Source organism: Peromyscus californicus, unplaced genomic scaffold, assembly GCF_007827085.1.
Source record: "Peromyscus californicus insignis strain IS unplaced genomic scaffold, ASM782708v3 Scaffold_4__1_contigs__length_199733344, whole genome shotgun sequence".
In the NCBI taxonomy this organism is placed as follows: domain Eukaryota; kingdom Metazoa; phylum Chordata; class Mammalia; order Rodentia; family Cricetidae; genus Peromyscus; species Peromyscus californicus.
The window spans coordinates 78,661,416-78,687,755 of record NW_026294562.1 but is presented as its reverse complement, the minus strand read 5'-3'; positions in this window follow the sequence as shown (position 1 = coordinate 78,687,755).

The following is a 26,340-nucleotide window of genomic DNA, read 5'->3' as shown; positions in this document are numbered from 1 at the left end:
CTCATGATCTATAAAATAAGGATGATGATAATATGCATCCTAACATGGGCTTGTGCAAAGATCATGGTAAGAAGAAACATTTTTGAGCATCTACACATACTGATCAGTTAGTGGAAGCTATGGCAATTGCTTGATCACCTGAAGCTCTGGATGTTGAAAGAGTACTTGAAGTTTCCAATTCATTCATCCTGGCTTGGCAGGGTAGGAAGGCAGACAGGATGTAGAGCAAGAGCCTCAGCCAAGTACCAGGAGCATTCGAAGACAGATAGTACCCAGCAGGGACTGTCAGATGAAACAAGAAGTCTGATGGGAGATGAGAAGTCAGGCTAGTCTACCATCAGAATCCTGTGACACAGTACTAGAATTCAATTATCTCTATGCTCATACCATCTTCTGACAACCTAGAATTGTTCACTGATCTTCATTGGTCTTTCAAAAATGTCCAGAGTGAGTCTGCAGTGTTTCAGGCACTATGTACAGCAATGTTGACCAAGATAGATGCTGTCTCTCCATCATGAAGTTTATGATCCAGTGGGAAAGAGAAGCTTCCTGAAGAAGGAAGACCCTTGGTCCTGAGTAAGAGCCAGTGAGAGGAAGAGAGAGATGAGGGGGCCTGGAGTGTATAAAGAGAAATGTGTGAGGAACAGTGAGTGTGTGCTGCTCAGAAGAAAATCATAGTTCTAGTACCAGAAGAAGAGACACTGGATGCTGGGCCCAAAGGAGCACACACTTCTATACTGACTTAGGCAGAACCAGGAGTCATAATGGCACATGACCTGACAAGAACAATCACTGACTGGCAAGACTGGCATCCAAACCCAGATTCCACACACTGTGAAGTTCTTATTCTTGCTCTTCACCACCCAGATCTGCTATAGTAGCCACTGCCAACCTCTCCAGAATGGCAGAAGGCAGGGCTTTACCATGGCTAGCTATACATTGTTATCTCTGTCCAGGAAGGCTGCTTGAGTGGGACACAGGGCAGCCAGGGAGAACTCTGCTCTCGAGTCCTTGCTGAAGCTATTTACCTCCATCTCAGAAAGTACAATATTGAAAATCAATAGGGAGAAAGTGTCTGAAAGAGAACTAAATCAAATATCCCGATATGGAGGAGTTAATCATCCAAAATTAACCTTATAACATCTCATATCAAACTGATCTATAAAGAAAATCAATGAGAGCGAACCAAACCCCAGGGCCCCGGCCCCTCCCTGGATGCTGCCTCTGCTGAAAGCAGTAGTTGGGCTATCATTACCTGGAAACTGTACCTCAGCAGTTGATGTGTTTAGCCACAGGCTCTCAAAGGATAGTTTTCATATGCACTTCTCTCCCCTGCATTTGCTTAAACTGCCATTCTTAGAGTTCTCAAATAAGATGCACTTAGCTGAAAATTGCCCTTCACTGAGGAGACATGCTGTTCCCACTGAGGGAGATAATCTAGCCTTGTATATCTTTATGCTCTGAGGAGGAAAGCATGACACTGACCAGATACTCTGTTATTCCTTCTGAAGCCACTCAGAGAACTTCTGGAAACAAGAGGAATTCATAACAGACAGAAGTACCTAACACAGAGTAACTAATGGAGATGGATCCATGAAGGTAATTTGACCAGGCTGGCTGTTAAGAACTTCTGAGGATGTCATGGTTTGGAAGGATGAGAGAAAGTGTGAGAAATATTCCAGACAATGGCTGGTATATTTCTCCATATCCATTTATATTAATATGCAAAATGATGTAATTGTTTTTTAATAAATAAAACTATTGTTTGGGGTTGTTAACTATCTCTCCTTTTCTTGAGATACTCTGAGTGTGAAGGAAGCTCTGTGCCCTGTATTCACTATGAGACAACAAAATACATCATTCTACAGTCCAGAATGATGTTTACCACAGGGCTAGCATTTTCTATAGCTTGATGAGTTATTGAACAAAAACAGTTCAACCAAGTTCAAGTAAAAACTCATCACTATGGCTTTTATAATAAAATGACATAGTAATGTGATGATATTAATATCAACAACACCGATTAGGTGTCAGTTATATACAGCATTATTGCTGAGTTTGTATTTTCCATTAGATTTTTTATAGCAAAATCTTACAAAATTATTCCACTTCCCATGTAGTCGATGAGAAAGTAAGAGTCAGGGAAGCTCAGTTGTGAGGGCCCATGACGTGAGGATGATGAGTCAAGACTCAAATGAGGACAAGAAACTGAATTATCAATCTCTGTTTTATAAATGATGATGTGTTGATTACGATGGTGGTGATGGCAGGAGTAGTAGTGGTATTGATGATAATGGTGGTGACATGGTGGTGATGATGATGATGATGATGACCACAACGAAGCAGCGGCAGGAAGAAGACCCGAGTTTTCTCCTAAAGCTGACCTTATCAAGGCGGTGGACCATTATACATTAGGCAAGCACCAGTGTGACCTTGGATTGTGGTTGAGATGCAGCTAAAATAGAGCAGAGAGAATGTACGGACATTCCACCTTGGACCCCCAGCTGTTGTAAGACTCCAGTGTGAGGGCTCAGGCTTCAAGGCCCTAAGAAAAGAGCATGGGAAGGCCTGGATACTGTCTGAAGTCCCAGCTGCACCAGCCATAGGTTAAGACAGGACCACAGACGCCCTGGAAACTTGGATGTAGGTGAAGAAAGCAAGGCTGTCTATGTCTAAGTTTTGGTTCCATGAGCAGAATATTTTAGAAAAGTCAGAACTGAAGAAAAATCAGGGGTTCATGGCTTCCACTCTCACCTCAATCTGAAAAACATATGTAACAATATGCTGTATTTGTCAGGAATACAGTAAGGCAGACACCCAGCACACACTGTTGTGCATATCACACTCTAGGTGCTGTGATAGCCAGCAAATAAATAAGCAGGAACATTAGTGCTGCCTTGGGACAAGGACAGTTGTGTTCATCTGTTGTGTGTTGTGACACATATCTGAAATAAACACCTGAAAGGGGGAAGACTGGTTTTGTTTCCTGGTTCCAGCTGCACCAGTGGCCAGCTGGGTCCATTGCTTTTGGGAGGCAGAACATACTGGTGAGAAAGATGTGGAGAAGCAAAGCTAATCACCTCATGACAGACAGCAGGAAGCAGAGGGCTAATGAGTTCCCCACTTCCTCTTTAAGGTCACATCTCCAGTGACTTCTATTCCTTCCTTTGGCCCCACCACTTAAAAATGGCACCAGCTCCCAATATTGTCACCAGCTGGGTACCAAGCCTCTAACACATGAGACTTTGGAAGGATGGTTAAGTCCTACAACATGTAAGTTAGACAGTAAGCTTAGTATGAGGAAGAATGACTAATGGAGGGTGGACTTCAGGTAAGGCCATTTGCAAATAACTTTCCAAGAGTGAGAATTTGGCCTGTAATCTAGAATTCTTTATTCTCAGTCTATACTATTAAGACTAATTCTGGCCGGGCGGTGGTGGCGCACGCCTTTAATCCCAGCACTCGGGAGGCAGAGACAGGCGGATCTCTGTGAGTTCGAGGCCAGCCTGGGCTACAGAGTGAGTTCCAGGAAAGGTGCAAAGCTACACAGAGAAACCCTGTCTCGAAAACCAAAAAAAACAAAAAAACAAAAAAACAAACCCCCCCCCAAAAAAAAGACTAATTCTAGAAGCTTCTGGCTGGTAATCTAAAGTCATCAAATTCTTCTAGTCCAAGCCAAGGAGGTCAGAGGTGACAATGACCCCCAAAGGGAGACCTTGATGAAGTAGGATCATGGGGCATCCTATTATTCTCCACAATTTACATTTGTTCATTATTCTGAGTTCTTCAGCAATCTTGCAAAGTAAGCAATGTTGCCTTTCTTTTGTTGTTGTTTTGTTTTTTATTTGTTTATTTAGTTTTTACACCTCAACTGCAGTTTCCCTTCCTTCCGCTCCTCCCAGTCCTTCCCCCAACCTTTCCTCTCTCTCCTCATCTACTTCTCCATTTCTCTTCAGAAAAGGGCAGACCTCTTATGGACATCAACCGACCATGGCATATCAAGTTGCAGTAAGACTAGGCACTTCCTCTCCTGTTAAGACTGGAAAAGGCAACCCAGTAGGAGAAAAAGGTTCCAAAACTAGGTAACAGATTAAGAGACAGTTCCTTTTTCCACTGTTAGGAGTCCCACAAGAAGACCAAGATACACAACTGTAACCTATGTGTAGAGGGCATAGGTCAGTCCCATGAAGGCTCAGTCTCTGTGAGCTCCTATGAGCCCAAGTTAGTGGTTCTGTGTGCTTTTTGTAGAGTCCTTGACCCCTCTGGCTCCTACAATCCTTCCTCTCCTTCTTCTGAAAGATTCTCTGAGCACTGCCTAATGCTAGGCTGTGGGTCTCTTTATCTGTTTCCATTAGTTGCTGGGTGAAGCCTCTCTGATAACAGTTGAACTAGGCACAATCTATGAGTATAGCAGAACATTATTAGAATCATCTCATTGACTTTTTTTTTGCCAGTCATGTTTGGTTCTATCCTAGTTCTCTGGGAGGTCCAGCCTCTGGGTCCTGGCCCTCAGGGGAGGGCTTCCTCTCAGGATATAGGTCTTCAGCTGGACCAGTCATTGAGTTGGCCACTCCCACAATTTCTGCTCCACTTCTACCCCAACACATCTTGTAGGCAGGACAAATTGTAGGTCAAAGGTTTTGCAGCTGTATTGGTGTCCCAATCCCTCCACTGGAAGTCTTGCCATAATATAGGAAATGACAAATTCAGGCTCTGTATCCCCAGAATGGATGCAGAAACAGTATCTATTCTTCTGCTGCAACAAGAAACACACCTCAGCATCAAAGATAGACATTACCTCAGAATAAAAGGTTAGAGAAAGATTTTCCAAGCAATTGGATCCAAGAAGCAGGCTGGTATAGCCATTCTAATATCTAACAAAATAGACTTCCAATAAAAATTAATCAAAAAGAGATGGGGAAGGACACTTCTTACTCATCAAAGGAAAAATCCACCAAGATGATGTCTCAATTCTGAACATCTATGCCCCAAATTCAAGGGTACCCACATTTATAAAAGAAGCATTACTAAAACTTAAATTATACATTGAACTCCAATGCTACTAGTGAGAAACTTCAACATCCCACTCTCACCAAGTACAGGTCATCTAGACAGAAACCAAATAGAGAAATAATGAAGCTAACAGACATTATGACTCAAATAGACCTAATAGATATCTACAGAACATTTCACCCAAATACAAAAGAATATACCTTCTTCTCAGCACCTCATGGAACCTTCTCTAAAATTGACCATATACTCTGTCATAAAGCAAGTCTCAACAGATACAGGAAAATTGAAATAGCCCCTGTATCTTTTCAGACAACCATGGATTAAAGCTGTTTTTTCAACAACAACAGAAACAACAGGAAGCCTACAAACTCATGAAAACAGAAAAGCTCTCTACTGAATTACCACTGGGTCAAGGAAGAAATAAAGAAAAAAATTAAAGACTTCCTAGAATTCAATGAAAATGAATACACAACATAACCAAATTTATGGGGCACAATGAAAGTGGTGTTAAGAGAAAAATTCATAGCACTAAGTGCTTTCATAAAGAAATTAGATCTCATACTATCGACTTAACAGCACACTTGAAAGCTGTAGAACAAAAAATAAGCAAACTCACCCAGGAGGAGTAAATGACAGGAAATCATCAAACTGAAGTCTAAAATCAATAAATAGAACCAAAGAGAACAATACAAAGAATCAATGAAACAAAAAGTTGGTTCTTTGAGAAAATCAACAAGATAGACAAAACCTTATCTAAATTAACTAAATGGCAGAGAGAGAATATCCAAATTAACAAAATCAGAAATGAAAAGGGGCACATAACAACAGACACTGAGGAAATTTGAAGAATCATTAGGTCAAAATGATTAAAAAAAAAAAAAACCTGTGCTCCACAAAATTGAAAATTCTAAAAGAAACAAATATTACCTTTCTTTAGGGAGGTAGAAATGCCACCTGCCTTGAGTAACTTTTAAAGAGCGTAATTTAGATGTGAATTGAAATCTAAATGTTTCTAATAATAATTCGTCTTCCATTAAAGCATAGAAAATAAGACTGCCCCCAGCTGAGTCAAGAGGACTCTGGCTGTTATAGAGGTATAGCTTCAAATAGCCTTGGGAGAGGGAGGTTCAAGATGCACAGCAATTATAAAGTAAGTTTGATTCCAACAGGACTTCTGTGGCTGTCTCTGGGAGGGATTGAAGGGCCACGATTGGCAGCTGGGAAGTTTGTAAAATTCTGGAAACATTGCCAAAGTCTCACATTTCGAGTTTATTTTTCATTGATAGTATAACCCTCAGCAACCTTCAGAAAAGAAAGAAGAAATTTGAGAAAGAGCCAGAGGGTGATTTGGAGAAGATCACAGATAGAAAGCAGGATGCTTTTGAAGCAGATTCTTTGACATCAGGTTGAGAGGAGCTCAAGGGAGAAGCTATCTGGTCAGGACCATAGTCTGGGCTATGAAGAGAAAGTTAGTGGATTCAAACTACCTAAAAAGGATAAACTCAGGAAAGGGGGCAGCCCTAGGGAAAGGAAGAGCAATAAAACCCAGAGTCTATGGGATGTAAAAGGGAGGAGGAGCCAGCTAGATCCAGGAATCCAAGAAAGATGGTACCAGCAAGAACACAGTCAGAACACGCAGACACTCTGGCTGATTGAATCAAGTCCACAAGCCCCTGGGGTTAGAAGCTAGGCATCCAATAGAGCAGCCCTCATCTCCTACTGAGTAGGCTGCTGGCTAAAGAAATAGGATCATCAGAAGTTGCCAGGGTTTAGCATCCTCATACATCAAGAGCAATGGTGACCCCTCACAAGCTGATGGGGGGGCACACAGCACTTCCTTAATATATCTGAGTTGTTCCCTGTTCCCTGCCTTCATTCATGGAGGTCAATATTAGCCTGAGACATTACCAGGCAGAAGCACTTGGAATGTGGTCTGACACTCTGGGTGTGGTGTATAGAGCACTAGGTTGTATTGGTTATGTCTCTGGTTACTTGAACAAAATACCTGACCCAAGCAATTTAAGGGAGAGATTTATTCTGGTTTAGCATTTAGGGGATCATCCTGACATGACTGCAGGTAAGGAAGGCACGGTGGCAGGAACAGGAAACCAGCAGGGTACAGTGCATCCATAGTCAGGAAGCAGAGAGTGAACAGGAAGTGGAGCTCAGCTATAGAGCTTCAGTAAGATCTAACCCCAGGGAATCACTTCCTCCAACTTCCCCTCCTAAAGGTGCCAAAACTTTCCCAAACAGCACCACCAATTGAGGACCAAGTGCCTGTGTGAGTCTGAGGGGAACATGTTAAGTTCCAATCACAGCACAGACTACAGCTCAAACACTTCCCTCCTGGAAGAGAGTTTTACAAGTGGCTGTGTGTGAAGGACCTTCCCTATCTCCTCACATCCACCCTTCTGTTTGCTTCATAACCTCTATAGCAGCTATTGTAGCCTTGCTTATGATGTACCTGTTTCTTGTCTATTACATGCACTAAAATGCAGGGTTCACAGAGGCATAAAGAAGCTCAGGGCAGAATTTCCATGGGTCTCTGTTCCCACGGTGGACTCTTTGCTCCATCTGCCCCTATCACTGCACCACTCTCCACTGACCTTTCTACAGCCGAGTCCTTCTTGTCATCCAAGTCTGTCTCTGCATCACTTCTCTGTGTGTTTTTCTTGGTCACCCCATCTCAAGTAGCCTGCAGATCAGTCCTTCACATTTCCACACAGAGCACCTCCCACAGTCTGGAGTTGGCTTGTTTGTAGATATTGTTTTCTGTTCTATTTATCTTTAGTCTGTGGTCATGCACTAGAATGCCAGTCCCATCCAGCAGCTAGAACAAGGGCTGACACAAAGCCCACACTTAACAAATGGGTGGGAAATGACTGGAAGCATTCAGTAGTCCTGGAGTGTGGAGACCAGCCTGTCACTCAGCTTGCTGCAAGTCTCGCATCCCTTGGGGAGGAAGTCACATGAACAACAGAAGGATTTACCAGGGAGGCTCTGGAAGCCAATAAGAAGCATGAAGAGTGGTGCTTCCAACTCGGGGTAAGAGAATTTATGGGGCAATTCCTGAGTGGGAGACCCTAGTTACAGAGACAGGCAATGGGAATCAGAAGTGAGCTAAAGAGGTTAAAAAGCTAAAAGAGGTTAAAATTACAGCTGATGCTAACATAGCATTTGGACAGTTTCCCAATACTCTTATAGAAGTCATCACCATTAATGCTTTATTTTAAGGGATATATGACATTATATCATTAAAGGGTATCATGTCATATTTTCACACATACTTACATCATATAACCTTTAAATCTGGTTAAATATATCCATCTCTGCAAACGCATATTATTTATTTATGATGAAAACATTCAAATTCCTCTCTTCCAGCTTGTTGAAGATATAGTGTGTAGTTATTATTCATAGTCATTCTTTTGTACGACAGCACACAAGAATTTCTTATTCCTGTCTGGCTGTCTAGTAGAACAGTTGGAACTATAAACTCTCAGGGAAAAAAAAGCATCAAGATAAACCTCACTACCTTAATTTTGGCAATGGACTTTGATGTGACATTAACTCACATCATTAACTGTATGAGCAAGAAAAAAAAAGTATAAATTGCACTTTCAAACCTAAACCTAGAATATTCTCATAAAGCTCAAACTGGAGAACAGTGTTGTAAGTCAACACACAATATTTACAGGCCAATGAATTATTGTAAAGCAGCTTATTAGACAACTCTGGGTGACAAGAAATGCATATATATTTTTACTTTCATGTGTCCTTAGTGAAACTATAAGTAGAAGAAGGGTAGGATCTGCCCTTTAAATATAAAGCCACATTCCTAGAATGACACATGATTGAACAGTGTATGTCTGAATAAAGAAGAAGGAAGTGGAAAGGAGGGGAGAGGAAAAAAAGAGAAGGCAAGAGGACCAGGGGGAGAAAAAGAAGGAAGAAAGAAAGCATGGTGGTTGTCTCAGAGAAGCACAAGAGCCTTTTATTATTATAGACACTCGGACACAGTGATTAAGCTCCATACCGCCCCAAAAAATTCTGAATGATGCAGAAATATGACAAAAATAAATGGCTACCTAAGAGCCTAAATTCATTTATAAAGATCAGAACTAGTCTATGTAGAAGTAACCATCTTATTAAATAAGAAACACAGAGCCAAAGTAAAGATAAAAGCCCAAGAGGTCAGAGCTAAGAGCCTTACCCTTCCTGCTTCAGCGATCCTCTTCAGCCAAGAGAGACCTACTTCCTGTGTGTTTGTCTTTATATAGAATTTCTGTTCTTCCTTCTCATTGGTTGTAAACCCAACCACATGACCGCCTTGTCACTGCCTGTCTGTACAGACCTCCAGGTCTTCTATGGTTGGTATTGAGATTAAAGGCGTGTGTCTCCAATGCTGGCTGTATCCTTGACCACACAGAGCTCTACCTAGCTCTGCCTACCAAGTGCTGGGGTTAAAGGCATGCACCACCACCGCCCAGTTTTTGCTATGGCTCTAATAGCTCTGACCCCTGGGCAACTTTATTTATTAACATACAAATCACATTTTAGTACAAATAAAATATCACTATAAGTCTACATCTTTGAGGCTAAGTTCAGCAGAGATGAAATTATTCTTGGCAGTGACTGGACAACAGCATGCTGGTGACTCCAGATGAGAATGTGGGAACCATAGAGAAGAGCACAGCATGGACCAGAAGCTCATGCATCAGAGAGGCAGCCTTGATGGTGTGACCTCCTGATGCCTCAACCTACACTGTTCACTCAGCACGGATGATGACGCCGAGTATCTAGACATCAGTGGAAGGAGATGTTTGAGGAAGGCGTGAGCATGTTAGAAGTCAGGTGGTGTGAACAGACTTCCTTATGCCTTCCCAATTGGAGAAGTAATTTTTAATTCCTATCTTTTCTGGCACTTTAGAGAGTACCAAAAGTAGCTCAGATTTCTGATGTGAAGGATTTTTAGCTCCCAGGGCTGCACTTTCTCCAGACCAGAAAGATGAAAAAAATATTTAAACCTTCCTTAGAGATTCCCTAACTAATATCAGGAATCCAGTGCTAATCACTGCCTTGAGCAGTTGGGTTGGGCACTTACATCAGTTACCTCCTTCAGGCCTCACAACAATAAAGCATGTGAGAGGGGAGAGGAGAAGAGAAAGGGGAAGCACAGCTTTTTCACAAATGAGGAAACCAGACTGAGAGAGATGAGGACTTATCCGTGGTCATGTGGTTAGAAATAGAACTCAAGTTGCAATAAGGTTAGTCACCTCTGCTTGTACAAAGGTTGCTGTCCCTGAGAGGCCTTGCCTTTTCTCAAGGGAAACAGAGGAGGAATGGATGGGGTGGGGGAAGTCAAGGAGAGGGTGTGGGAGGGGCAGGAGGCAGAGGAGACTGCAGCCCGGATGTAATATATGAGAGAAGAATAAATAAATAAAAATATTATAAAAAAGAAATAGAATTCAAATTCAAAAGTGAGATTAATAGTCATTTGTTCTGGTAATGCTCACTGTCTCCGCTCCTGCTCTTGGACCTCCCTAAGGAAATGCTCTTGACACACTCAAAATGTTTGCCTCTCCAAGATGACTCCCTTTCCAGCCCCAAGAAGGTACTCTCTGGAGGATCCTGAAGCAAGCAGAGCTTAAAATGGCTTACATTGGTCTTTCTCTTCAAATAAAATTAGCTTGCCAAACATTCTTTCATGATTTCATCTCTATCAAAATAGTCACAATACAATGTAGCCAGTGGCCTGCTCTATGCTCAGCCTGGGCATGGCACCAAGCATTGCCATGGGACGGGAAGAGCAGGTATCAGTCACAAATCCACCATCTGACCATGGCCAACTTGTTCAGAAAGTCAAGCCTCGACTCTGTTTCCTCTTTGGAAAAACAGTAAAGTGAACCTTTGCTCTGAGTGGTTAGGCATTGGAAGCGACAGAAATATTCAATAGTGGGCAACAGATGAAGTTCGACACATGTAGACAGACCCATGACATAGGGCACCATATCCCTTAGGAAAGAGCTTCCTAGCTACACATAATGGCTAACTCCATTCTAGGTGTTCCATATAGTATTTAATTCCCTCTATATACATGAAATAGAAACACTGGTCAGTTGGGGGGTTTTGTTGTTTTGTTTGCTTCCCACTACTGTGGAAAAACACCCAGCAGAAACAGCTTAAGGGAGAAAGTATTTTTTACATTGTCTTTTCATTTATTTTACTTTTCAATTTATAACATGAAATATAATTACATCATTTCTCTTTTCTCTTCCCTCCCTCCCTCCAACTCCTCCTGTGTACCCTCTTTGCCCTCCTCCAATACATGGCCTCTTTTCTTTAATTATTATTGTTACACACACACACACACACACACACACACACACACACACACACAGAGTGTGTGTGTGTATGCTGACTGATGGGTATTGGACAATAATTCTTGGGGAAGATTATTGATCCCCTCTCATCATGTACACAGAGGGTATAAATGTATATACTTACATACACTTGGAGAGCCACGTCCACAGACACCAAAATTTCTACTTTTGCTCAGCTTTTGGGAAACCTACACACCAAAGAATATCAAGGAGAAGCAAGATCCAAAATGCTACTTATCTTTAGAAAAGAATAAGCTTGCATCCATACCATCAAAAATTAATTTTACAGATTCATTTGACAAATGTTTGTTGCATATTCACCATGTGACGGACATAGTTTTTGGTGCTGAATGAGTCATCACTAGTAACTGTAACCTGTAGTCCTGTCCTCTCCTGGAGTCTGCTTCCTAGACAGATGCAGGAAGAACCAGATGACTCATTTTGGCATTAGGAGCACAGCATCAGGGAAAGTGCAAAAGAGACTTACTCTCCTCAAATTGTAACCAATTTGTGATAACTGTATCAGTGCAGGAGAACAACATAAATGACCATAAGTAGGCAGCATAAAAGACCATGGGTAGGAAGCTTGAGACCATCTCTCTGTTAACATCAATGCATGTGACCTACTCTGCAGACTTGGGAAAGTTGATAATGACAGATAAAACAAGGCACAGATAGACGCCAAGAACACAGGTGGAGATGGGGATGCGGGTAAATGTGGAAAAAGAAGTGGGAGGTAATATGAGAACGCAGAGATGGGCAATGCTGAAAGCAGGCCCTATCAGCACACAAAGAAGACAAACATTAGAATATTATCTAGTTCAGAGGGCACCACCCTGGCTGCTCCAAAAATACCACACTCATTAATTCTGAAACACCATTTATTTTAGGATGAGGCAAAGCTTTATTCGTAACTTTTCAGAAAGAATCAAATACAGATGAACGTGCATCCAGTCCTATCAAATGATAGGTCCTCATGCTGTTTCTTAACACAAATCCAAATTTTGAATCAAGAAGTTGGGGTATTCATTAGTCGTTTGGAGCCTGGTGATCAAACAGCATTGGCTAGTCCTCAGTTGACCTAAGACCCCCCCGTGTTTCTGAATCCTTTGCTTCAAGACTTTTGTCCCTCCCCTACCCCTGATAATAGCTTTAGGATATCCTACTAAATGTTAGAGGAGTTTGTTTCTTGGATGGATACTTGCCACAGCAGACCAGAGCACAGAAAGGATAAGCGAGAGAAGGCGATTGCCTCAGGTGGTGGGTGTGACCTCTGGGCTATATGTCTGGTGCACAGGTGGCCTCCTTAAGCATCCTAGAGCTTCACCTTAGCCACTGCATTGTTGATGTTCCTCGAGGCATGTCAAAAAGATAAGTCTACACCCCTGACTTCCAAGAATTACTAGAGAGACTTTTGTGCAGAAACAGGAGCTGGGAGGAGATTTTATAAAAACTTGGAAAAGTTCCTGCTTACATTTACAAAATGTTCTCCTTTTCATTAATATGGGAGAGACATGCAGTTAAAAGAAAATACCTTGTACATCTCTAAGAACAAATTGTATTTGCCAAACAGACATCAAGGACAAGCTTCTTTGAAGAAAAGAAGCTCTCATCTGTGATGCCATTGATGCATTTTCATTAAACGTTACTCGACAGATATGTACAATTAGTGTGTATTTATGGGGCACAGTATGACATTTCAGCACGTGTGTTCATTGTGTGATGATCAACTCAGCATGCTCAGGCTATTCCTTCAGCTCAAGCATTTATCATCTGTTTGCAATAATAACATTCAAACTCTTATTTTGAGATTATTTTTAAGTTATGGGATACATCATTGTTAGCTATAATCACCCCTCTGTGTACGACAGCAGGACACATTCCTTCTGTCTAGCCATGGCTTTGTCCCCACCCATGTCTTCCCTCTGCTCTCCACCCTTTAGTGGCCACACAAATCTCCTCTCCACTTCTATGGGCTCAGCAATTTTAGATTCTGCACCAGTGTAAAAAGTAGGTCGACCTAAAGACTCAATATGTCAAACATCAGCAAATAAATGTGTAAAAGAGCTCTGTGTGTGTGTGTGTGCATGTGTGTGTGCATGTGTGTGTGTGTGTCCCTGAGCACCTGCATATACATACATAAAATGAATACCATATAGCCATAAAAATAATAAATTCCTGTCACTTGAGGCAGCATGAATCATAATGTTAAATGAAATATTCTAGGCACAGAAAGACAAATACTGCAAGATGTCACATGATTTCCCACACATGTGAAATCCTTAAAAAGAACTTACAACCAAACATGGTGACTTATGCCTGTAATCCCAGCATTTGAGATGTTGATGGAGGAAAATCAGGAGTTCAAGGTCATCCTCGGCTACATATCAAGAGGAGACCATCTGGGGCTACACAAGACACTCTAAAATCTCAAATAAGTTACTTTATAATTACCATGGTGCAACTGTAATGTCTCTTAATTATTTTGTTTGAGAATGGCATGCGTGTATATGTGCTTTGATCAAATACATGCCCAGTTCCCTTCCTTTACTTCTTCCCTCATACCCCCAGCCATTCTTCTCTCCCAACTTCAGGCGCTCTTTTTCTAAACACAGGGCTACCTCAGTGTTATTCCACTCAACTCTACCTGTGTGTTCAAGGGTGTAGACAATCTACTGGAGTGTGGGCAGCCTCTCAGGAGCCACAATCCTGAAGAAATTTGACTCGCCCTCCCAAGCTGTCAAATGCCAACAGCTCCTCAGCTAGGAGTGACTTCATGAGCCCCTCCCCAGTCTGTGCTGGGTTTTTGGCTGGCTTGGTTTGTGCATGCAGTCACAGCTGCTGTGAATGCATGTGTGCCATGGGGTTGTCATGCCCAGAAAACACCATGTTGCTGCAATCCTCTACTACCTCTGACTGTTACAATCTTTCCACCCCCTCTGCCGTAGTGATTTTTAAGGCACAGTAACCTAGATGTCTCACTTAGAGCCAAGCCCTCCCCTAAGGCCTATGATGTACCCAGGCAATGGGTTCTTGACCCAATTAACAGTACCAAGCATGAACTCTGTCATGTGCAATATGGATCTTAAATCCAATCAGAAAGTGATTGGTTGCTTGCATGGCTTTCTTGCCAATATTGAGCAAGTGACACATCTTACCAGTCCAGTTGTTATTGTAGTTAGCAAGCTTTACAGCTAGGTAACTTTCCCCGGTATTTGCACAGCACATTCCAACACTGTGACATCTAGCCAGTAGGGATGAAGCTTCCGGGGTGGTACCAGTTTGATTATTATTCATGTTCTGTGACTCAAATACATGGTGTCTTCAGCAATATCATCTTACTGCCAAGTTCTGGAGGGTAACCAAGAGCAAGGGCAACAACAGCCTGTAGTGTTGAGAAAAGTTTATGGGACCTCACTGACCAACAACTCAAAAAGAGGCAACCCACAGTTGGCACTGGATTCTTTATTTGATAACCCATGGTATTTGGGAGCAGCATTGCCCCAACCCCATATAGGGTAACTCTATTTCAACCCCTTTTTATATATGTATATATTTTAGAAAATGTCTACAGTAGTGGCTTTCCATGTGGCTTTCTCAATGGTCTCTAGAGTTAGTTATCCCTCTCACACTCCCCCTCTACCTTGCCCCACCCCACCCCATTTAACCCTTCCTGATCCATTATTTTCCCTTCCTCCTCTTATCACCTGCCTTCTCTTCCCCTCCCTTGAGCTGAAGTTTTTTTTAGCTGTGGCCCAAGTACTCCCTGCTTTCCAATATGTCAATCGGGGCATGTGAATGCCACTGTTTTTTTTTTCCTGTGTGGAAATCAAGTTGCTGTGGTTGTTGTTTTTTCAAAGTTCTCAGAAGTTAAGTCATATTTCTATCCCTCCTCTTTATATCCCAAGTAACACTTTGCCAATGAAATGCTTAGTAGCTAATATCAGGCAATAGTTTGTATAATGATCCCCAGAAACTGTCTGAGTGTCACCCTGGTTCTCCTTGTTGTTATAATTGCAGTTGTGTTCATGGACTTCATGAGCAAGTGACTGCTCAGCACAACCCTGGGTACCTTAACAAGTCACAAAGGCAGGAAGGGAGTGATATGACAGATACAGAAATGAAGTAAGGATACTTGTAGAGTTAGCCTGTGAAGTGCTAACATTGTGGCCGTCAGTGACTCACACAGGGCCATCACAGCCTCCCATTCCTGCCAGGAATTCTCAAGAATTGTTTTTTCTTTCCTCTGCATTATTATTACAGGTATTAATAAACATAAATTGTATAAATTAAAGGGATTTTCTGTGACATAGCTATGTATACATGCAATGTACAATGATCATGCTACCCGAGCCCTCTTTCCTTGACACTTTTTTTAAACATACATTTCTTAAAGTCTTATAAATCTGTGATTTGGATGACACAAAAGGTAAGATCCAGATGATGCACGAACTTAGTATGCCAACCCTGCCACTTCTCTAGTTTCTAATATTCCCTGATCATGAAGAAAGCATTTCTAGTACCCATGGTTGTATGTTGCCTTTACTTGGCTACTGTCGAGTAAGGAACACCCCATGTTTTAGGGAACCAACCTTCAAATGTACTCTGGAAGTGTAAGTGTGTTTGACTCCACCCCTTCCAGGGCAGCATGGAAAGCCATGGAGCTCAGCTATGGTCTAGTCAGCCAGTCAAGGAGCCTTTTATGGGAGCAAGCAAAACTCCTCCACAAGACAGCCGATCTAGTTGGTTTCATTAAAACCTGTACCACCAGGGGGCCTGGCCTCTGACCAAGAATGAAGCCAATCTCAGCAAAGCGGAGCTAAGAAATATGGATCCAGAAAGATCAAGTCCACATAGCACTAAGTCCTGCCCAAACACAGTCTGCAACCTTGTGCTGCCCACACTCAGGCATGGGATGCTTATCTCCCCGACCAGATGAGGAAGTCCTTGTTGGCAAGGATGCTTATAATTGTCCTATCTGCAAGGCCCAGTGCATTAAAGTTCTTTATAGGTATTTCTGACTGACTGACTGACTGAATGACTGACTGAATGAATGAATGAATCAATCAGTCAATTAATCAATTAGTCAATTAATCAATCAATTAGTTAATGAAGGGACAGTTTAAGACTGACTGCCCTGGAAAATTTGGGTGAAAGCAAGCAGGCTCAAGATGCCAGACACACTTCAGACAATTGAGCAAGCACCCATCAAGATCAAGTTCTTTAGTGCCACCAAATATAAGTGGGAGTCCCTGTGACACAGTGGAAGCCTAGAAGATCAGGACCCCTGTCATCCCCGTAGTTTGTTCTTGAGGAGTTATTTAGTCCTTCTTAGGTTACATGTGCCCTAGTCCTATGGAAATACACATAGAAATGCTAATGCTGGGCGTTGAAACAACGTAGTCTAACAGGCTTCCTCCCTCCTAAGGGACTCTATAAAAACAACTCCTGAGCTGGCCTCTGTGGAGAGTTGTCAGGGATCAAACATGGACCATGGAAAAGTACTAGCTAGGCCAGAGAACAAGCCCCTGCCCTAAACCAGATGCCCCCAAAGATAAAGAACAGGTCAGCAGGCCAGGTAGCATAGCAACAGAACAATGGCCCTGACCAGTGAGTGACCTTACCACCTGGCAGCCTCACAACTTGCACGTAGTCTTTCACCTGCATGTCCCCCTTCACCTGCACGTATGGCACGTCATGCACCCCTTCCCTCCTTCCTGCCCCCTCCCCCTCCATATATAAGCCTTGCTGAGGAGAATAAAATTTGCAGCTTGATCAGAACACACTGTCTTGCTGTCGTCCTTTCATATCTCCCCTGTCCCTTGTCCCTTTCATTCTCTCCCACAGGTGGGTTGCCCCCGTTGACACCCCGCTGACCGGGGCAGAGAGTAGCCCTGCTTTCTGCCTGTGGCACTGCTTCTTCCCAAAGCCCATCTCCAGTCCCCTCCCATAGTGGGCATTCCCATGCTGGCAAGGGGTCTGCTCTGCCACTTCATTCAGCTGCCTTGGGTTTCCTATGGCAGGATAAACTTTCACCTCTCCCAGAAGGCTAGCTCATCCAATGCTAGAAGGGTCCACACATGCTTTTGAGCTACGATCTTGTGACTTAGTTTGCTCTCTATCGCTATGATAAACACTGACCAAAAGCAACTCGAGGAGAAAGACTTTTGACTTTCATGTCTAGAGTCACAGTCCATTGAGGAAACCAAGGAGGGAACCTGGAGGCAGGAACTGAAGCAGAAGCCATGGAAGAACACTGCTTATTGGCTTGTTCCCCATGCCTTTCTCAACCTTCTGTCATGTACAACCCGGGATCACCTGTTCATGGATGCCACTGTCTAGAGAGAGCTGGTCTCTGCCTCATTAATCATTAATAACAAAATGCGGCAAGCTAATTGTGGTGGTGCATACCTTTAATTTCAGCCGCCAGGAGGCAGGTAGATCTCTGTGGGTTCCCGGTCAGGGAAAGCTATATGGAGATACTGTTTCAGGGGGGAAAAAAGTTCCACAGAATTGCTTATAGCCCAACCTGCTAGAAGCAATTCCTCAGTTGAGATTTCCTCTTCCTCTTCCCAGGTACATCTATTGTACAGCACACTCTATAACGGTAAGTTGGGTTCTGCAACCTTACAGTGAACACTTCTTGGTCTACCCTCTGTGCTCTTCAAACCTGTTGTAAGATTTCCCCACAGCAAGCTCTGCACCTTAATGATAAGGACAATTATATTAATAGTAGTAGTCCCAGCTTACTGAATAGAAATATTTTCCTGGGAACTCTATTAAGGATTTGATACATTAATTCATTTCTTTCTTCATTCTGATCTGTGAGAGGGGGACCATTGTTACCATCATCTCCAATACACAGAGGACAAACTGAGACAGAAAAACTGAGAGCTCAGCACAAGCACGGGGAAGATGACTCAGTAAAGTGTTGCCATGCCAGCATGAGAACCTGACTTCAATAGCTAAAGCCCATGTTAAAAATATCAGGTGCAACAAGACACACGTGTAATCTCAGCACTAGGAAGGTAGGTATAGGAAGATCCCTGGGGTTTGTTGATCAGCCAGTGTAGCAGAATGTGTGAGCTCCAGGTTCAGTGAGAGGCCCTATCTCAAAAACAACAACAACAATAATAATAATAAAATAAAGAACATTAAGAAGATACTTAATGTTGACCTCCATGTGCACATATGCACACATTTCCCCAGCTGGAGATATAGTAGAGTTTTATCTTTCCTCTCTCTGAGTGTCTGTGTGCTGTGTCCCGCTACCTAGAGAACCTTTAAATCCTGTAAAGTAGTGCTTCACATCTGCAAAGTAATAAGCATCACGCACTGGGCTTGGCACCTAGCAGAAGGGGCTTCTAAATATTTCTGAGTGATAGATGTGCGGTAAAGAGGCAGGGGAAAAAGAGAGAGAGAGAAAGGAAGGAAAGAAGAAAGGGAGGGAGGGAAGGAGGGAAGGAGGGAGAAAGGAAAGAAGGAAGGAAGGGAGGGAGAGAGGGAGGGAGGGAAGGAGAGGGAGGGAGGGAGGAAGGGAAGGAGAAAGGAAGGAAGGGAGGAAGGAAGGGAGGAAGGAAGGAAGGAAGGGAAGAAGGAAGGGAGGGAAGGAGGAAGGAAGGAAGGGAGGGAGAGAGGGAAAGAGGAAGGAAGAGAGGGAGGGAAGGGAGGGAGGGAGGGAAGGAGGGAGGGAGGGAGGAAGACAGATGAGAGGAGATAAGTGAGGGGAGATGGGGCAAGTGTAATTCCTGTGAGACTGAAACTTGCAGGGTCTCAGGCATCATCACTTTCGCCTGGTCTCTTCTCAGACAGTAACAATGTGTTTTCTGCCCCTTTGATCAATGCTGAGTTCCTGGTGTCTAAATTGGACTAGGTACCCAATTTCTAGGTTCCTGATAGGAAGCTGACTATCAAGATGGCTGAAGGTCAGGACTGGAATCTGAGTCTAATTCCACCATTTTCTAACTCTGCACCTAAGGACAGATCACCCAGACCTGCTGAGCCTTGGCTTTGTTTTACTTGTAATGGGAGATAAGAATCCTACCTCTCAGGCCTTATGAAAATCTTAAATCCACTGAGAATGCAAAGTATTTGATGTCTGCCATGACTGGTGGACCACTATGTTTGCTCTGTGAGTCATGTGGCTCTTCCTGACATAAAAAGGAAGGAGGCAGAGACATTCCATTTCTCATTTGAATCTCTTCAGAGGGAGGCAAGAGTCTTTGTCCCCTGAGCACTCAGCATGACCCTGTTAGAGCTTTCATAGACAATATCCCCCAAAGGCATGAAGGGCTGGTTCTCCCCACAAGTGTTCATGGGTGGAACTTTGGGAAGGTTATTGGATTGTGAGGGCTCTGACCCATGGGTGGGTGCATAGATGGATTGATAGTGTGATGGCTTTGCTGGGTAGTGGTGGAAACCTTGCAGGGGGGCGGGCGGTAGAGTTTGAGGACGTGACTCACTGGGGTATATCTTGCTACTGGTGCCTTTCTCAAATGTTCTCTGCTTTCTGGCCACCATGAGGCAAACAGTTTTCCTCTGTCATGTCCTTCCGGCCTGATGTTTCTACCTCATCATAGGCTTAAAGCAGGAGAGTGTGAGCTGAAATCTCTGAAGTCACGAGTCAGCTGAGCTCTCCTCCTTTTAAGTTGCTTACCTCTGACATTTTGTCATAATGATGGAAAGCGGTCTGGCACAGATCTTCCACCACTACCCACTTCTCTGGAATCCATGAGAGCATTCTCCACCCAATGGGTGCTGATCATGGAAGAGAAGAAATACAAGGGACCTGCCATGCCAATCAATTTTATGCCTTTCAGGACTAAACCAAGAACATTAATATGGCCTCCTCCCTTCCTTTCTCCCACCACCCCCATCCCACATTCTGTTGACCTAATTCATCAATGAGAATTAGATTAAAATTTTTCCCCATGTCCTCTGAAGAGACACCATGACATAGGACAAATGAGAAAAGTTAGCTTGAGACAGTCTGCTTGCTAGTTGAACCTCTCTGATCTTTAGTTTCTGCATCTGTCAAGTAGAGAGGTTACAGGTGCTACTACAGTTCGGCTCACCCTGCTATATTCCAAAGTCACCTTAGCCCTTCAGTTCACTCATGAATGGTCATTTGGAGGTCAATCTTCAGATGAGGTCATGAGGATGGGGCCCCTGTGATGGCATCAGTGGCTTCATAAGAAGAGGAGAAGGGACCTAAGCTGACCCACTTGCTCTTTCTTACATATGATGATCCAGTATGAGGTCCTCACCAGATGCCCAGCAACATCCACATCATGCTTTTGAGTCTCTTATTCTGAAGAACCACACAGTAATTTTGTGAGGTTCCACTTGTCACCTCCTGGGCTTAATTCCTGGCCAATGGAATCCTATTCAGAAAGTTCTCTCATAAGCCTGTATTTTGCAGTGTTGTTTGTTTTCTTCTGGCAGTTTCAGGGTTTCAGCTTTCACATTCATGGCCTTTCATCCATTGGGATTTATTTTCATGCAGAGTGGTGGATATGAGTCTATTTCATTCTTTTGCGTGTGAACATCCTTTTTTCTTAGTACTGTTGTGAAGATGATGCCCATTCTCCAGAGCATGTTCTTGCCATTTTCATCAAATATCAGATGTGTGCAGTTATGTGTACTCATGCTAGAGTCCTCTCTCTTGTTCCCTCGGTCTTGGGGTGTGTGTGTGTGTCTATGTGTGTGTGTGTCTTTGTGTGTGTGTGTGTGTGTGTGTGTGTGCCAGTACCATGCTATTTTTATTACAGTAGCTCTGTAATACATCTTGAAATATGAAATGTTAATCCCTCCAGCTTTATTCTCTTTGCTCAGGGTTCCTTTGGTTATCCAGGGTCTTTTCTGGTTCTATGTGAATTGGGGGATTTTTTTCCTATTTCTGTGAAGAATGCTTTGACTCGGGTTGCACTGAATCTGGTAGAGTGGTTATTTTTATAGTATTAATACTGTCAGTCCACGAGCATGGGAGGTCTTTCCACTTTCTAGAGTATTCCTTAATCTCGTTCTATGGGCATTCAAAGTTTTTGTTACAGAAGTCTTTCACCTCCTTGATTGTGTTTATTCCTACATATGTCATTTTCTTAGAGGCTGTTATGAATAGGGATGTATCCAGGATCTGTTTCTCAGAACATTTGTTGTAGGTGTACAGGATGGCTACTGATTTTTGTAAACTGATTCTGTATTCTGCTATTCTGCTGAAATTGTTGGTTATTTCTAGATTTTTTCTGGTAGAATTTTTTAGATCTCTTATGTATAATATGTATTGTAATTAGACATAATTTGAGTCATTTTTTTCTTATTTGTATCACTTTAATTACTTTTCTTGTCTTGCTGCTCTAACTGGTATTTTGAATACTACATTGAGGAGTGGAGATAGTGGATAGGCCTGTCTAGGTCATGATTTTAATGGGATTGCCTCAAGGTTTTCACCATTTCAGATAATGCTGGCTGTGGGTTTGTCGTATACCGCCTTTATTATGTTGAGGTGTGCTCTCTCCAGTCCTTCTCTCTCTAGGACTTTTATCAAGAAGGCATGTTGGGTTTTTGGTTTGTTTTTGTTTTCAGACCTTTTCTGCATCAACAGGAGAGGAAATCATGCCTGTTACTGTCAAACTAACCAACCACACTTGCCTAGGGAAACAATGAATCTTAGAGGAGACCCGACTGCTGCCGCTGTTCTAAACCAGTGTAATTTTTAACTCCACTCTAAGCTGTGTCCTCAGACCCACAGAGAACTATAAGTCTCACCCTTCATCAAAGAAGCTTCTTTTTGAAGCAGAGATCATTACAGAAAAACACAACTGTTCAAAATGCAGAGAAAGCCTGATTTCATTGTCCCCAGTTCCAGCTGATATGCCTGCAACATAATCCCTACACCTCAGGCTCAGGAAACACTGTAAAAGAGGAGGCAGTGAGATTTTAAGAGCCAAAAGACCAGGAAGTCTACTGTGAGATTGTGCTTTCTAGCTACAGTAGCGAAGCTACACCCATGAAACATGGTTGTTTAAGCAAGACCTGAACAACTCTGACACCAGTCGACCTCCCAACATAGGTGGGAGAAAGCTCATGGGGCCCCATCCATAGGTGAAGAGCTATGGACATTTAGTGACTGCTGTAGAGGGCAGCTAGACTTCCCCAGGAATGAACATCCTGACTGTTTATCCAATACCAAGTGGTCAGCCCCCAAAACATACACATACAAGCAACACTAGTCTGACCCGGTGTCCTAGTCAAGGTTACCACTGCTCTAATGAAACACTAGGACCAAAGCAAAATGGGAGGAAAGGGGTTACTAGGCTGATGTTTCCTCATCACTATTCATCATTGAAGGATGTCAGAACAGGAACTCAAACAGAGCAGGGACCTAGGGGCAGCTGGTGCTGAGGCCACGGAGGAACGCTGCTTACTGGTTTGCTCCCCATGGCTTACTCAGTCTGCTTTCTTATAGAACCCAGGACCACCAGCCCAGGGGTGGCCCCACCTGCCAAATGGCCACCATCCTGTACCAGTCACCAGTTAAGAAAATACCCTACAGGCTTGTCTACAATCTTATGGAGGCATTTTCTCAACTGAGGCTCCCTCCTCTCTGATGACTCTAGTTTGTGTCAAGTTGACATAAAACTAGTCACACACTCAGCAAGTTGCATTTATATATTTATTTGCATACATATCAACAATAATTAAGTAAAGGAGGTCATAAATTTGAGAGAGAGTGGGGGGACATAGAAGGGGTTGGAAGGAGGAGAGGAATAAGGGTATGATGCAATTATATTTTAATTAAATTTAAAAGAAAACAGAACCATAAGCTAAACAAACCTTTTTTAAAAAAAAATTTTTTTGCCCAACCTATGGAAATAACATAGATCAGAAAACAGACTAAGACAAGGGCCAGACTCACAAGCTTGTAGTAAGAACTAAGTAACAGAATGTGTACCTTTAAGGAGGATGTCCATATGGACACCACAGTAGTTTAAAGTAGATTTTTTTTTCCTCATAAAACAAGAAAATGCTATGGCGAGCACTGCATGGTGCCACCAAACCCGGAACCCATCTTACTTTGTCTTCCCACATTGCTATCTTAGTATGGATTTCTTTTCCTTTTAATCACAAGGTGGCTGCTGCAGCCTATTATATCTACATCCTGAGATGAGAAAAGGTAAAGATGAACGACCAGCTTTCTCAGTGGCTCTGTCGCACAGACCTCTGCCTGTGTCTCATTGGTCAGACCTTTACTATCTGACCACCTTTAGCCCCAAGGAATTTGAGGCTTATTGTTCTTTGGTTCCATTACCATTCTTTAGGATTCAATGGTATTAATCAGGAAGGATGGGAGAATGACTGTAAGTAGGTGTCAGCAGTGTCTGCTGCTGTGTGGGTGGTACCTGATGCAGCTCCCAGCACACAGCAAACACCTTAAAGGAGTTATATATCATTAGGACAGAAACGGTTTGTGATTTTCTAAAATTTCAGCCTCTTTGGGACGGGTGCCTGACCCTGAAATCACACTGTTCTATTTGTATGCAGCCTCTGTCACCTGCTGAGCGCCTGCCAGCATCACCCTGGTATGGTTCATTTTCTTGTTGTCTTTGTCCATCTTACTGCTGAGAATCAGCAGTAAGTTTGTGATTTCAACATCTCCAAGAATCACTCTGCAGATCCTCCCTCTCTTCACGTCCCCCATGAATTGCCTCCATGCCCAGTAGTCCTGCGTGGTGCTGTCTTGTCCTTTTATAACCCAGGAACCTATGTGCTCCTGGGAAGTTCACTAGGCCTAGAGAAGCAAAGATTCTGCAGGACATTTACCCTTCGTCCTTCTAGAATCCCATGGAAGCCTGCAGATGCTCTTTGAACGGACCTCTGCTGTGTCTATTGCAGCCACACATGCCCTGTAACCAGGAAACCAGCTGCAGGAACATGCTGAGGGGCATAAGGAGTTCAGCGCAGTCTGTGCCCCACTTCCCCACCAAGGGGTGATTTCCTGCTGGCGCCAAGCAAATCCCACTTCAGCAAACAGCCATCTTCAAGTTCTCTTAGCAGAGAAAGAAACAGGAGTCAAGAGGAAGAGAGGAAAGGAGGTAGGGAAAGGGGGGGAGAAAAGAGAATGGGGGAGGGAGGGGGAGGGGGAGAGAGGGAGGGAGGGAGGGAGGGAAAAACGGATAAGATGTGAGGTAGGTGGAGGACTAGTTGGGAAGAAGGAAATAGGTGGGGGTAGAACAGGAGAGGACCTCTGGGTGGGGTAAATATCATCACAGTGTATTGTGTGCACATATGAAATTGTCAGAAAAAAATAAATAACAGTAAAGAGGTCAGTGGGACAAATACAATATACCAACTATGATCTAGAATTTCCAAGCCTGGGTTGTGCTGTATGCATTTTACAGATGGGAAGATGTAGGTACAGAGGGAGGACATCCTTCCTCCAAGCTCATGGAGCAATGTGGCCAAGCAGGGTTCCCAGATTCTTCCAGTGTCCATCTATGCTAACCCAGAGTCCTCATGCCTCTTTTTCCCCTAATTCCAAAATAAATGGCTGGAATGCAGGACCTTGTGAACACCATTACCTCTGTATCCTAGGAAATCCATCTGCTGGGCGTTAACCACTCTCTCCATGCATACCAAGGACTGTTTCCATAGACATGGCAATCTCAGTGACAGAAGAATTCCACATTCCTTCAGGCTTGTGGAAATGGGACTTCAGCTGCATATACTTGCTCTGGAGCACTCTTTTTTCTCTCTGGGACGTTTGTTCCCAAGGCATTTCTACAACCTAGTTTTAGCTGCATGTAATGAGCTCCCCTCAAATGTGGTGCAAAGAATCTGCTTGTGTTTGATATGGATGCTCTGGGACAAGAGCATCTCCAGGAATGTTTGTGTACATTCTGCATCTCTCTGCAATACTGATCCTGACTTACCAGAATCTGGAGGTTGATGAGGTCCCACAATCCTACAAGGCCTGCTTGGGAGCTGAGCTCCCTGGAACTGGTTCGAGAAGGAGCAGGACAGTGTTGAATTGGATGGGTACTCAGCACCTGTGTGATCTTAGTCATTCTCTCAGGAATCCCCTAGCCAGGACTCCAGAAGAATCAGAGAGTCAAGAGTAAGGGGCAAGGTGTCATGACTTCATTTTTTATATTATTTTTTAATTTATTTTTATGTCATATGCCAGAATGCTGGTGAGGAGAGATGGGAAGAAAGTGGGACCCAACTCTATAGGGTATGAATGAACAAGGACCAGGATCCAGGCCAGATAAAATGAGACCAATGTGGATATTTAGGATCCAATTTGAGGGTCTGGACTGCAAGTAGAACAGCCTGTTGGGGCCCCTCCCTGTGGGGAGGGAGACCGGTCAACCTCCCACTCATAGGCCTTGTCTTAGTTAGGGTTGTTATTGTTGTGATAAACACCATGACCAAAAGCAAATGTGAGAAAGAGATGGTTTATTTGGCTGACATATCCTGGGTCACAGTCAGCTGAGGGAGGCCAAGGCCAGAAGTGAGAGCAGGAACCTGGAGGCAGGAACTGATGCAGAGGCCATGGAGGAGCTCTGCTTCCTGGCTTGCTTTCCATGGCTTGCTCAGCCTGCTTTCTTTAGCACACAGGTTCGTTGCTGTGGAGTGGTACCACTCACAATGAGTTGAGATCTCCCAATTATTAATAAAGAAAATGCCCCACAGACTTGTCTATAGGCCAATCTAAGGGGACATCTTCTCAGCTGAAGTTCTCTGTTCTCAGATGATTCTAGCTTGTGTCAAGTTGACAAACAAAACAAAACAAAACAAAAGACCCCACAAGCGCTTGCCCTTAGATTGTGATCTAGAAAGCTTGCTGCCTGGAGACCACCTCACAGTCTCTCAGTTTTGCTTTTGGATCAGGACTGTAACAGGTTTCTGGAGGACCAAGGGCAAAGATGGAGGGCCATCAAGG